Source organism: Heteronotia binoei, chromosome 15, assembly GCF_032191835.1.
Source record: "Heteronotia binoei isolate CCM8104 ecotype False Entrance Well chromosome 15, APGP_CSIRO_Hbin_v1, whole genome shotgun sequence".
In the NCBI taxonomy this organism is placed as follows: domain Eukaryota; kingdom Metazoa; phylum Chordata; class Lepidosauria; order Squamata; family Gekkonidae; genus Heteronotia; species Heteronotia binoei.
Window position 1 is genome coordinate 19027383 of NC_083237.1, and position 14529 is coordinate 19041911.

The 14529-nt window shown below is 45.1% G+C and overlaps 1 pseudogene; it reads right to left on the reverse strand.

The window, feature by feature from the left end:
* Positions 1–4914: 4914 nt before the first annotated feature.
* On the reverse strand, positions 4915–6165 carry LOC132584176 (arylamine N-acetyltransferase, pineal gland isozyme NAT-10-like; annotated as a pseudogene).
* Positions 6166–14529: the final 8364 nt, after the last annotated feature.

Below are 14529 nucleotides of genomic sequence, written 5' to 3' on the forward strand. Positions count from 1 at the left end.
CAGGAGCCCAGGAATCTTGACTCCCGTCTCCTCCTGCCTTCCTGGCTGGCTCAGCTCAAGAGAATGACTCCGCTGGAATTTCTGGAGTTCCTCACGCTGGTTGGCTTAGAGCAAAGTCCTCGGTTTCACTATGGGAAATGAAAGGGAGAGCAAAAGAGGAAATGAGTCCTGTCACTGACCCCTGGGCACTGCAAAGAGCCTGTCCAATAGCTTTGCCTTTGACTTTATGATGGCATCTTAACCCCTAGGAGTCTCTGGTTGAGCAGATCAAAGAGGATATTGGACCAATCACACAAAACAGCAATGAAATGTGGGATTCTCTTTCTGTCTCTGTCTGTCTCTTTCTCTCTCTCTCAAAGTGTTGTGTTGATTGTGCAGCAGCCAGATATACATGTCCTGAGTGTATGCGAGTTAGCAAACCAGTTAACCTTTGGACTATTCTTTTCTGAAAGACTGGGGATGTTTAAATAACTCTTGGCAGCTTCACAAAAAATGGATTGAATCAGGTGTTGGGACAGGTGCTGTCCATGAAACTAACTTAAATGTATATAGATAATTCCTGTAGCTGTTGTAGGGTGTTTCCGCATGGAGGCTGCCCTATCCACTGCTGCTGGAAATGAAGGAGTTTGCAACAGCAACATTGTTTCACACAGGGCATTTTTGCAGAAAAAGCCCAGCAGGAACTCATTTGCACATTAGGCCACACCCCCTGATGCCAAGCCAGCCGGAACTGCGTTCCTGCTCAGAAAAGGCCCTGGATCCAAAGGAGTTAGCCATGCTAGTCTGTCACTTTAAAATAGTAGAGTCCAGTAACACCTTTCACTGAGCATAAAGTATGATGGGTATGTTTGTGTGTGCTGCCCTCTGCTGGAGAGGATGTGTCATTCTCTCTGATTGTGTTGGTTGGTTTTAGATAGGATATAAAATTGAGAAGGAACCTTCCCAAGTCAGTTCTCCAGCCATGAATTAAAATGTAACAACTGGAATTTCACTAATGTTGGATTTAATGGTCCAATAAGTGAATGAAATGAATTACCCATGAATAAGGCAGAGAAATTGTGAGAACTGTATGGCTATGTTTCCCAGAGGAATTCTGGCTTTGAAAAGAATTAGACCGATTTCGCACACAGCTTACCTCGCAGTCACAATCCTGTTCACTCCACAGTGTCTGGTTGGATTTCCCACCATCTGCGCCGAAGTTACAGGAAGTGCCGCAGCTTCTGCGTAGCAAACGTAAACCGCTAAAACCCAGTTTATGTTTGCTACGCAAAAGCTGCGGCACTTCCTGTAACTCCGGCGCAGATGCTGGGAAATCCGACAGACACTGCGGAGGGACCAGGATTGTGACTGCGAGGTAAGCTGTGTGCAAAAACGGTAATACAGTTCTTTTGAAGAGAAATACAGTGAGAGGGCTTCTAGCCCCACTGGTGGACCCCCTGATGGCACTTGCTTGTTTTGGCCACTGTGTGACACAGAGTGTTGGACTGGATGGGCCATTGGCCTGATCCAACATGGCTTCTCATGTATTTTGGGTATTGTATGTATCGTTATGTGCGTGGGGGTATTGGTATTTGGATTGTTATGCAGTGTTTTCTATGAATTATTTGGATGTGAATATAATACAAAATATAAATGTGAAAGAATAAAAAAGCATGGCTTCTCTTATGTTCAGGCAGCTGCGCTGAAGAGGTTGTCAAACTGTCATTTTATCGAGACACTTCTTTAAAATCATCTCAGGCTTTGCTGGCTGCTTCCAGCCCAAAATGACACCAGGGCCGAAGCACTATTTTGTCGCATACACATGCAAATTTGCTGCCATTTCTTGATTTTATCCGTCACCTGATCCTATTTCAGCTCAATTTATGCATCTTGGCTATGAGTAGAGCTTCCTAATAGCTGCTCCCCCCACCCCTCTTCTCCTGTAAGAAGGACCTGAGGAGGTTTTATTCCATTGTTTGTACTTGAAGAAATGTGCTTGCACACAAAAGCTCATACCGCGAATAAAACTTTGTTGGTCTGAAAACTGCTACCAGACTCAAACTTTGTTCTAGAATTTTTCTAGTTGTAATCCAAAAAGCCCCGATTGGGATGTCCTGATTTCACCAATCTCAGAATCTATGCAGTTGTCGATCCTGGCCGGTGGATGTCCAGGATTTCCGCACACATGCAGCAATGGCCAACCACTTCTCCTGTCTTGAAAACCGCAGGGCTTTTTTTGTAGCTGCAACTCCTTTGCCTATTAGGCCACACACCCCTGATGTAGCCAATCCTCCAAGAGCTTACAGCAGGCCCTGTATGAAGAGCCCTGTAAGCTCTTAGAGGATCGGCTACATCAAGGGTATGTGGCCTAATATGCAAAGGAGCTCCTGCTGCAAAAAAAAAAAGCCCTGGAAAACCCTATGAGGTTACTCTATGTCAGCTGTGATTCAACTGGACTTCCTACCACCACTGTGACAAGAAGAGCAGCTGGATCAGCTTCTGGCACTTACAACATTGGTCATCACAGCTTTAAGTGGGATTAAGATGTTCATTTGTTTTCTAGTTTCATGATGTTGGTGGAAAGAAGCTGAGGAGTGTCATTAGACAATATCTGGATTTCTGAACATAAGAAGAAGAAAACTGCAGATTTATACCCTGCACTTTTCTCTGAATCAGAGGCTCAGAGCGGTTTACAATCTCCTTTATTTTCTTCCCCCACAACAGACACCTTGTGAGGTGGGTGGGGGTGAGAGGGCTTTCACAGAATCTGCCCATTCAAGGACAACTCCTGCGAGAGCTATGGTGACCCAAGGCCATTCCAGCAGGTGCAAGTGGAGGAGTGGGGAATCAAACCCGGTTCTCCCAGGTAAGAGTCCACGCACTTAACCACTACACCAAACTGGCTAAGAACCAGGGCGACGCGAGATTAGAAGCAGCTCGGACCGGTGTGTCAAGAGCTGCTTCTAAATCGGACCGTTTTCACGGGAGTTATCTACAGTTACTGCCAGTTCAGACCCCATCCATGTATATTTATAGTTAGGATTTTTGGCCCCACTGTGTATTTATTACTTGGCACTTGCCCACATTGAACCTCCTTTGCCATGTTGACACCCATTCGCCCAGCCTTGACGGATCCCTCTGGAGTGCCTCACAGTCCTCCCTGGTTCTCACCACCCTGAACAACTCCGCAGAGCGCATGAACCTGTAATAGCTGCAAGACAGACAAAAATAAGGAGGTGTGTGTCTGCCCTGCACGGATGAAAAAAATCATGAATTCCTACCTGTCTTGCAGGACTTAGAAGTTCAGGAGCCTTCGAAAGAAAGAAATGTGGTCACCTTAGGTCTTCCCTGCTTTTTCATCACCCCCCCCCCCACACCGATCCCCCTCCCAGCCCACTCTTCCCAGCTCTTACTCCTGGTTGTCGCACACCACCGAAATCCCTGCTTTACATGCAAGTCAAAAAGGCTTGTTTACAACCCATGGTGTGGGCTTCTCCTGTTTCAACTAGCCCCGCCTTTGGCTCCTCCCTCAACCCTTTAAAAGTCATTATGAACACCCCTCACCTATAGCCAGGCCTCCTGTAACGTGCAAAGGAATCCCTACCGGGCGCCTGAAGGAGCTCTGCTCTCTCCCCGCCCCTTCTTTCGAGAACAGGGACTACTTTATCTGCCTGCTTCACGTGGCAGAGGGTGGCTATCAATGCTCTCCATGCAGCTCGTCTGTGACTGGTACACATCTGTTGTTCTTTGAACCTGCTGTTTCCCTAACAGCTGGTAGCTGATGCAGGCTTGCTTCTGAGTTAAAATTGGATTCGTGCTTCATTCTTACCTCTTGCCTAAGGCTTGTTTTAAAAATAAGAGCAATCTGCCCTTGGAGTCTACCTGTTGCAGATCTGCATGAGTTCCTGTGAGCCTGCCTCCACTGTGGACAGGTAAGGCTGCTGCATCTCTTCATGGAGAGGAGCTCATTAAACCCAGTGCAGAGGCACGAGGAGGCCTCGTTCACACATGCAGGTAGAGTGGTCTGCGTGATTAGATTGGAGATGGTGTTTTAGAATGCTTGCCCATGCCCAAACTTCCTGCAGATAGAAAACTAGCAAGACTATTATGTGCTGTTCTGTGTTCTTGCTCATATACTGTTCATAGTGTTAGTAACTGAAGCATGGTTCTACCCTCCAGGACCCAAATGCCTACGTTCCGATTGGCCATTCTGTCTGAACTGGCCAATCGGGACACAAGGCATGTATCAATGTACATGTAAATGAAGGATCCTGGAGAGACCAATGGGGCAGATTCCAGCCGACTAAAAGAGGTGTGTCCTTCCCCAACTATATATATTGCCTGTTTTGCCTGATTGCTCTCCAGTTTGGTTCTTTCAATAAAGAAGTTATGTTGTTAGCAGGGGTGGAATTCTAGCAGGAGCTTCTTTGCATATTAGGCCACACACCGCTGATGTAGCCAATCCTCCAAGAGCTTACAAGGCTCTTTTTTTTGTAAGCTCTTGGAGGATTGGCTACATCAGGGGTGTGTGGCCTGACATGCAAAGGGGAGCCTGCTAGAATTCCACTCCTGGTTGCTAGGACTTTTTTTGTAGCAGGAACTCCTTTGCATATTAGGCCACACACCCCTAATGTAGCCAATCCTCCAGGAGCTTACAGGGCTCTTAGTACAGGACCTACTGAAAGCTCTTGGAGGACTGGAGGACTGGCTACATCAGGGGCCTGTGGCTTAATATACAAAGAAATTCCTGCTACAAAAAAAAAGCCCTGGGACTTGTTACCCACAGCTGCACTCACTTTTTAATCATGACTTTAGCAGATCTGTCCCCTTGGTCTGCTGCTTTTCTGCTTGCACAGGCTTTTGTTTAAACACACCACAAATAGGGAATGGGATGATAATGAACAAAGGAGAAACAAAAAGAAACTACACCACGTGTCTAATAATAGAAACATATTATTTGCAGTCACCTGTATAATCATTCAATGAATTTTACACAATAAATTTTCCTTACGCTCATTAACAATATGCATTCAAGTTCACATATTCTGTTGTGGTCCTTAAGATTATATCGAGGCCTTTAAGTGCAACTCGAAAAAACTGTAAACCGCACTAGAAAAATGATCAAATTGCTTTTGTAAAGGACCAGCATTTTTTTTTTCAAACAGACTGCTGCAATGGTATCTTTCCAAAATATCACATCGGATGCCTCGAAGACAAGGGAATATTCAGAACTGAAACCCCGGCCTCCTCATGCCAGGCTCTGGAACATCCTGTGATATGACATCAGTTCTGACAGAGACTGAAACCTGTGTGCAAAGAGATGATGTATAATCCAGTTTCTAGCCTGCTGTCCAAATCGGAGACCCGTTTCCCTTCTACCTTCTCAGTCTTCTTCAGGAGGTGGCATGATCTTTTCATCCTTTGGCTCGAAGTCCCTCTCCAACTGAATCCCAAATTTCTCACACACGACGGCTGGGATCTCAGAGCTTTGCAGTGGGGTCTCCGTACGTTTCTCCCCCATTGTGGAGATGAGACGCCATCCCATATAGGTAAGGCGCCCACCGTCTTCCTGATGCAAGGAACAGAAGGATTTGCAGGGGAAGATAGAACTGGGCGAAGTCTGGTGATAAAGGCACATGTCAGCAAAATCCTCCAGCTTCTTCTCCTCAAGGGTGAATTGATACAAAGGTCTCCCTTCCTTGCCAGGAACTTCCCGGCGCTCCAAGACCCAAACTCCCCCCTTATTGCCGAGCCAGAAGATGCCTCCATCTTGGACTTGTTCTGAGTCCGGCTTCAACTCCAGTGGCTCTAGAAAGGCTTCCCCAAAACCGACATCGCAGAGGAAGGAGCGTCCATGCAACTGGACCAAAATCACCATATGGTGCATAGGGGGGCCATAGTGCCCCGTGAAAGGGTTCCGGAAGCGACTGGACACTGCTTTGGTGTCAAATCCCAGTGTCTGCAGCAGCCACAAGAAAAGCCCGTTCAGCTCGGACAATCTTGTCGTAGAGAAGGGGCAACGCCAAGGAGATTGGCTCCCCACAGTGGATGCTCAGGCTCCCAAAGGGCACGGAGAGGAGATGGCAACGGTGGAGACGGCGCAAGGTCTCCAGAGAAGGCTGGGCGGGACCCTGGTACCCGATCCGAAATAGATATTGGCTAACGTCCATGTTGTCCTGACCTGGATGCCCCGGCAGGCCTGGTCTTGTCAGATCGAAGAAGCTAAGCAGGGGGTCAATATGAGGATGGGAGGCCCCCAAGGAAGTCCAGGGTTGTGATGAAGAGGCCAAGAAATGACAAACCACCTCTCTTGCCTTGAAATCCCGACAAGGTCACCTACAATTAAAATAAAAACAGAATTTTTTTGGGGGGGGGGATTCAGCTGTGACTTGATGGCAACCCTCTCCCCCTGCCCCGCAAAAAAGAATCCATGCTGGGCAGTAGGGCTTCTTTTGTAGTAGTAGTAGAAGAAGAAGAAGATGATGATATTGGATTTATACCCTGCCCTACACTCTGCATCTCAGAGTCTCAGAGTGGTCACAATCTCCTTTACCTTCCCCCCAACAACAGACACCCTGTGAGGTGGGTGGGACTGAGAGAGCTTTAACAGAAACTGCCCTTTCAAGGACAGCTCCTACGAAAGCTATGGCTGACCCAAGACCATTCCAGCAGCTGCAAGTGGAGGAGTGGGGAATCAAACCCGGTTCTCCCAGGTAAGAGTCCACACACTTAACTGCTACACCAAAGTGGAACTCCTTTGCACATTATGCTACATCTCCAAGAGCTTACAGGGCTCTTACAGGGCTGTTTTTACAGGGCTTACTGCAAGCTCCAGGAGAATTGGCTACAACAGGGGTGTGTGCAGTGGTGGGATTCAGCCTTACCATAACTAATACTTCAGCAAGCCTTACTATAACTAATGCTTCAGCAAGCCTTCTTATATCTAATGCTTCAGTAATCCTTATTATATCTAATGCTTCAGCAAGCGTTACCATAACTAATGCTTCAGCAAGCCTTATTATATCTAATGCTTCAGCAAGCCTTACCATAACTAATGTTTCAGCAAGCCTTATTATATCTAATGCTTCAGCAAGCCTTACTATAACTAATGCTTCAGCAAGTCTTATTATATCTAATGCTTCAGTAATCCTTATTATATCTAATGCTTCAGCAAGCCTTACCATAACTAATGCTTCAGCAAGCCTTATTATATCTAATGCTTCAGCAAGCCTTACCATAACTAATGCTTCAGCAAGCCTTATTATATCTAATGCTTCAGCAAGTCTTACTATAACTAATGCTTCAGCAAGCCTTATTATATCTAATACTAGCAGTAACCATGATGAGTAAACAGTTTAAAAGCAGCAGGAAGTCCTCGTTCACAAAGTTTGAGCGCTCGTGACCTGTCTGCGCCTCAGCAGTTGTCGGGGTGCACTCGCCCCCGGTGCTTCCTGATCCAGCCTCGCAGCCGCGTGCCGATATTTTTGCGCTGCCTTTCGCCTCTTGCAGCTGGGCTGTGCTGTTGACTCCTTAGGGATGACCGGCTAAAGACATTGCGGACCCACTGAAAAAAGTTGGTGACGCTCCGGCGGGACGTGGGGGCGGCGGACGGGCAGCTGGGAGCCGGTGGGGTTGGCTGTCCTCTATTGGCCACTGCCGGACTCTGCAGGAAGAAGAGAAGTCATTCTCACAGCCAGGGCTCTGAACGGAGGGATTCTTGGAACTGGAGTTCTAGCAAGCAGCTGCTTGAAGGTGGGGGGGGGGCTGTGCTGACTGCAGCAGTGGCCTGCTTTGGTTTTGGTTTTGCCCATTGCTTTGTCCCTTACAGGTCACACTTTGATGCTCACACTCTATGTACTCTGGGACTGCAAAGGCAGCAGTTCCTTATTTACGTAAAGGCATTAATTTGCAGTTCTACAATATTCCTTCACCCAGGCTAAAAAGATGTGGCCTTGTACTTTCACACTGACCAGCTAGGCCACTTTAAGGATGTTTTCTAACAAGCTTGCGGGGAGGTTAGTATAAAAGCCTAATATAATAAATAAGTAGGCTTGCCAATCCACAGGTCCCAGCGGGGGGGAGGTTCTCCCGCTTTCCCAGGCTCCTTCCCGCCCCCACTCAGCTGGCCAGCAGGGGGGGGGAAGCCCCATCCCCACAGCCCCCATGTGCCTTTCCCCCTCCAGAGGCTTCAGTCTCCGCTCAGAAAGGCTTCCTCTTGGGATGGGGTGTCTGTGTTACTTTGAAGAAGTTGGCAGCAACTCGTGAGCAAAGAGGCCAGTCCCTCACTTCGGAGTCCCCAGAAACAGGGAGGGGGAGGGAAATGTCTGCTAGGCACTTCATTATTCCCTATGTGGAGATCGATTGTCATAGGGTATAATGGAGAATTGATCTGGATATATTGGGGGCTCTGGGGGGGCTGTTTTTTGTGTTAGAGGCACCACATTTTCAGTATAGCATCTAGTGCCTCTCCTCAAAATACCCCCCAAGTTTCAAAACGATTGGACCAGGAGGTCCAATTCTATGAGCCCCAAAATAAGGTGCCCCTAGCTTTCATTATTTCCTATGGAAGGAAAGCTTTTAAAAAGGTGTGCTGTCCCTTTACATGTGATGACCAGAACGCCCTTGGAGTTCAATTATGCTTGTCACACCCTTGCTCCTGGCTCTGCCCCCAATGCCTCCTGGCTCCACCCCAAGGTCTGCTGGCTCCACCCCCAAAGTCCCCATATATTTCTTGAATTGGACTTGGCAACCCTATAAATAAGTAAATTTCTGCACAATGAGGACTAGGATCTCTTTTACATGATAGCTGACATCTTCCAGACTTCGTCTATCCCACACAAAATGAGCATCCCTTGGAATAAAAACAAAGGCTGGCCCCATTTGACATAAACTGGGTCTTTTCTGAGGTGTTTTTTGCCAGGCACTGGAACCCTTCCGTGTGATGTGACCAGGAGGCATCTTGCATTCTTCTCTGCACTGGCCCTGTATTGCCAGCAGGCCCCATTCCTCAGACTTTCTAGAGTTTGCCTCTAGCACCTCCCTCGCTGTGCATTCCCAAAGCCCCTTGTGGGCTGGGCAGCTGGGACCCTTTGCCAGGGTGGGGCTTCTTCACCTTGGCCTCTTCCCCTCTGGGGCTGCCTTCCACTCCTCCTTCCTTCTCGCTGGCTTTGTCCTGCAAAGTGCCCTCAACTTGGAGGCTGGCCTCAGGACTGGCCGGGGGGTCTGGAAGTTCATCGTCGCTCTCAGACTGGTAGGGGGGGAGATTGCTGTAGGTGAGGTAGCAAGGGAAGTAGCCCGTGGAAGCACCAGAGTCCTGGAGGAGGTCTTCGCGGTCTGTGAGGTAGCAGCTCTCTTGCGCTAAGTAGTCACCGTCAGGAGACTCTGGCCTGGGGGTCTGGGGTCTCTCTGTCACCTGCCGATCACTGTCCTGGCTGTAGACAGAGGTCACCTGGAAGGGAAACACCATTTGAAACCAAAAAAAACACTTCAGGTGACAGAGGAATGTTTTTTGTGAGGGGATCAGGGCCATCCCCAGGGGGTCTGGCACCCAAGGCGAGGTCCTACCCTGCCACCCCTCACCCCACAGCCTGCACCCCTCCTCCCTCGCCCCCAGTGAGGGTGAGCACCACAGCAACGGTGTGGCCTAGCGCCTGCGCTTCAAAGCACATATGCCTCCCAGCCGCCATCGTTCAGCCTGTCCGCCATCGCTTCTGGAAGCTTTCACAAGGGATGGTGGCTGGGCTGAGTGACGGTAGCCAGGCAGCACATGCCCTCTGAGGTGCAGGTGCCGTGCTCACCCATTTCCCTCGCTGAGGGCGGGGGGAGGACCCAGCCCAGTACCCCCCCTGGATGGCACCCTAGGTAGTGGCCTAGGGATGCCTAATGGAGAGGGCTGGGCCTGCAGCTGGAGAGCCAATGGAAAATGCTGAGCCAGATGGACCAACTCTCTGACTCGGCATGAGGCAACTCCATAAGCTGACCTGGTTTCCCAGCAACCATTTGATAGGAAGCAGGGCCCATTTCTCCATGGTCAGAGGCCAAGACTTCCATGCAGCAGGTCTCAGGTTATTTAAAGAATTTCAGGCAACAGCAGACATTGTGAAGGTCTGCAGAGCTGCTGCCAGTTAGAGTTGGCAATACTAAAGCTAGGCAGGCCTAGAGACTGACTCTGCATAAAGCAGCTCCAGATGTTTCTGGAAGGTCCCATAGCTCAGTGGTAGGGCACCATGTTTTGCACACACAAGATTTAACTCTGGTGCCATAGAGACCCCACGTTCTGAGGAATAATCTGGGAGAGCTCCAACAAGTCTGAGCAGAGAAGACATCTGCTTGTTCTAGTTTCTCATTTATTGATCTCCAGGACTGAGAGGATTATTGCCTGAATTCTTCTCTCACCCCACTCCCCCCCCCCCGACCCCTTATTCAACTAGCTTTTCTGTTTATCTGTCCAGCTTCTCTCTCTCCTTTGAAGATAAGTCCTATTTCACCCAAAGGGTGATGAACACATGGAATTCACTGCTACAGGAGGTGGTGGCAGCTGCAAGCGTAGACAGCTTCAAGAGGTGGTTGGATAAACAGCAGAGGTCCATCAGTGGCTATTAGCCACAGCGTTTTGTTGGAACTTTCTGTCTGGAGCATTGATGCTCTGTATTCTTGGTGCTTGGGGGGATGCAGCAGTGGGAGGGCTTCTGGTGTCCTGGAACCACTGATGGACCTCCTGATGACACCTAGATTTTTTGGCCATTGTGTGACACAGAGTGTTGGAATGATGGACTGTTGGCCTGATCCAATATGGCTTCTCTTATGTTCTTATGACTTACCACTTTTATTATGACCTCGATGGGTACTTTGTGTTGTTCATCTGGCGAAGGCGAAGACTCCTCTGGGGAACTAGAAAGCAAAGGTTCGTCTACTGCCCCTTCCTCCGCAACATTTCGACTATCCTGAGAGGCTTCCTCTTCTTCCTGTTCCTCTTGCTGCCTTCTGTCGATGTCTTGGCTCTGAATAATGGAATATAGCATTACTTTCTGGACCAGAACTGGAAGACAGACAACAGTAACATCTTTTACCACCCGTGCATATGCACTGGATGCATGATTTGTTCCTGAGAGGTCTCTTGAACATTCCTGTCTTGTGCCTACTGATCTCTCTTTGGAAAATTCCATTTTTGGTCCAGAATTGTTATATTGGTTGTTGTAGATTTTCCGGGCTGTGTGGCCATGGTCTTGCCATTATGAGACCCGACGTTTTGCATCCTCAGAGGTGTAACCCCGAAAACTGGAGTTCTCTCTGCGTCAAATTGAGAAGAAGTTGGTAGGCAGGTAATTTGTATCTACTCAGGAAGGTAGGGTAGGGCTGAGTCATTATCTTGTGGGAGCTTTCTTTTTCTGGGTTACACCTTTGAGGATGCCAGTCACAGTCACGGGCAAAACATCATGTCTCAAAATTCCAAAACCACGGCCACACAGCCCAGAAATTCTACAACAACCAATGGACTCTGGTTATGAAATCCTTTGACAACATGTTGTTATATTCTTTGCTAGTTCTTTGTAACAGTTCTTTGTAATATGTGCCTATTTGTACCTCAAACTTGGTGGGGTCTTCTTTGCATAAACAATTTTTATTGGTAACATATGGTAGCAAATCTATATCTATATCTTACAACTTAAAAAAAGAAAAATTTATCTACCCCATATCTTACTTTTCCCCCACCCCTCCCCCCGTTACTTGACCCCTGCCAGTGTTATTTACTTAAAAAAAAAATTAAAGGTACCCTTAACTATTAAAAAACCAAAAGTTATATTCTTGTTTTAAAAACTTAATCATTATCAAAGATTGTCCAATGTCCTTTTATTTTTCACTCTTTTTCTACATATCTTCTGAAATTCTTCCACTCCATCTTAAAAACTTCTAAGTCATAGTCTCTTAATATTCTTGTTAATTTGTCCATTTCACTCCATGACATAACATTTATAATCCAATCCCATTTCGCTGGTATTTTTTCTTGCTTCCACAACTGCGCATACAATGTCCTAGCAGCTGAGAGCAAGTACCAGATTCAAGTTCTGTCTTCTTTTGGAAATTTTTCCATTTGTAATCCTAACAGAAAAATCTCTGCAACTTTATTAAACTCGTATCCCAATATCTTAGAAATTTCTTGTTGAATCATTTGCCAATCCTGCTTTGCTCTTTCACAAGTCCACCACATATGGTAGAAAGAACCTTCATGCTTTTTACATTTCCAACATCTGTCTGGCATCTTGTTATTCATCTTTGCTAATTCTTTTTGAGTCATATACCATCTATACATCATCTTAAAACAATTTTCTTTAATACTTTGACATGTTGCGAGTTTCATAGAGTTCTTCCACAGATATTCCCAAGATTCCATCTTTATTTCTTTATTTACATTAATTGCCCATTTTATCATTTGAGATTTCACTACTTCATCTTCTGTAGACCATTGTAAAAGTAATTTGTATACTTTTCAAATTAGTTTCTCATTGTCTCCAAGCAGAACTTTTTCCATTTCTGTTTGTTCTTTCCTTATTCCTTCAGTTTTGATGTCATTCTCCACCAAGCTTTTTATTTGTTGCATTTGAAACCAATCATATTTATAACTCAATTCTTCAGCAGTTTTCAGTTCTATTTTCCCACTTTGTATTTTTAATAATTGATTATATGACAGCCACTTTTCTTCACCTTTCTTAACCGTTATCTTTATCACTTCAGCTGGCACTATCCATAAAGGTCTCCTCTCATCTCCATATTTCTTATATTTTATCCATGTATTTAATAGATTGCTTCTTATATAATGGTGAGAGAAAAGACCATCCATCCTCTTTTTTCCATAACACAAATATGCGTGCCAGCCAAATTTATTTCCGTGACCTTCCAACACTAAAAGTTTTTTGTTTAACAACGTTATCCATTCTTTCATCCATACTAAACAAACTGCTTCATGATATAATTTTAAATCTGGTAGTTAAAATCCACCTCTCTCTTTTGCATCTGACAGAATTTTCATTTTAATCCTTGGCTTTTTCCCAGCCCACACAAATTCTGAAATTTTCCTACGCCATTTATCAAATTGTTTGGCATCCTTCACAACAGGAATAGTTTGAAACAAATACATTATCCTTGGTAGAATATTCATTTTTATTGCAGCTATTCTACCCAGCAATGACAAATTAAGCTTGTTCCATTTTAGCATATCTTCATCCATTTTATGCCATAACATCTCATAATTATTTTTAAACAGATCAATGTTTTTCATTGTTATCTCCACCCCTAGGTACTTTACCTTGGAGGTAACTTCACAGCCCGTTAGTCTTTGTAATTCTTGTTGTCTGTTCATCTGCATGTTCTTACACAGAATTTTAGATTTTTCTCTATTTATAGAAAGTCCTGCCAACTTCCCATATTCTTGTATTTTTGTTAACAACAAAGGTGTAACTTGTATGGGGTTTTCATTAATAAACATTATATCATCAGCAAAAGCTCTATATTTGTAAGTACATCCTTTTATTCGTAAACCTATATCTTTTTCTTCTTGAATCTGCATCAATAAAATTTCAAGAGTCATTATGAACAACAATGGTGAAAGCGGACAACCTTGTCTAGTACCTTTACTAATTTTCATTTCTTTTGTGAGGTCTGCATTAACACACAACCTTGCCCTTTGTTCAGAGTATATTGCTTTTATCATTCTTATAAAACTTTCTCCCAGCTCCATCTTTTCCATTACCGCAAACATAAAGTCCCAGCTTAAATTGTCAAATGCTTTCTCTGCATCTGCAAAGAATAATGCCACTTCTTTTTCTGGATATCTTTCATAATATTCTACAATAATTACAACAGTCCTAATATTGTCTCTTATTTGTCTTTTAGGAAGAAACCCTGCTTGATCTTCTTTTATAAAGTTTATCAAATGTTGTTTAAGCCGTTCTGCCAAGATTCTTGTAAATATTTTATAGCCATTATTTACTCTGTACATATAGTCATACATATTTTTGGTCTCGTCAGGATCTTCTTCTAGGAATTCTGCAATTATTTTTATTATATATCCTTTCAAATCACCATCCTCCACTTCAGGTACTCCTCTTAGACGTATGTGAGTTTCCATCAATTTGCAGTCATGAATTGTCACTTTTTCTTGAATTTTCATCAAGGTGGAATCATATACTTTCATTTTTCCTTCTACTTCCTGCACTTTCTTAGCTGTTTCCCCTGTTTCCTTTCTGAGATCTTCCATATCTTTTTTAATCTCTGCAATAATTTCTTCTTTCGATTCATCTATCATCTTCCTGACCCCTCTCATCATTCTGGCTTCAATTGCATCCAATTGTTCCTGCATTTTCTCCAATGAAAGAGCCCTTGTTTGGGGCTTTAGATATTAAAAAAAAACACCAAAAATTTTAATCTCACAAATTTCAGATTTAGCTATCAGATTCAAGAGATTTGGGCTTACTCTTTATAATAAGCTTTATTTCATCTTCCTCAGAGCTTCCTGGGCCAAGATATTAATTTTTAAAACTTTTAAACCCTTCA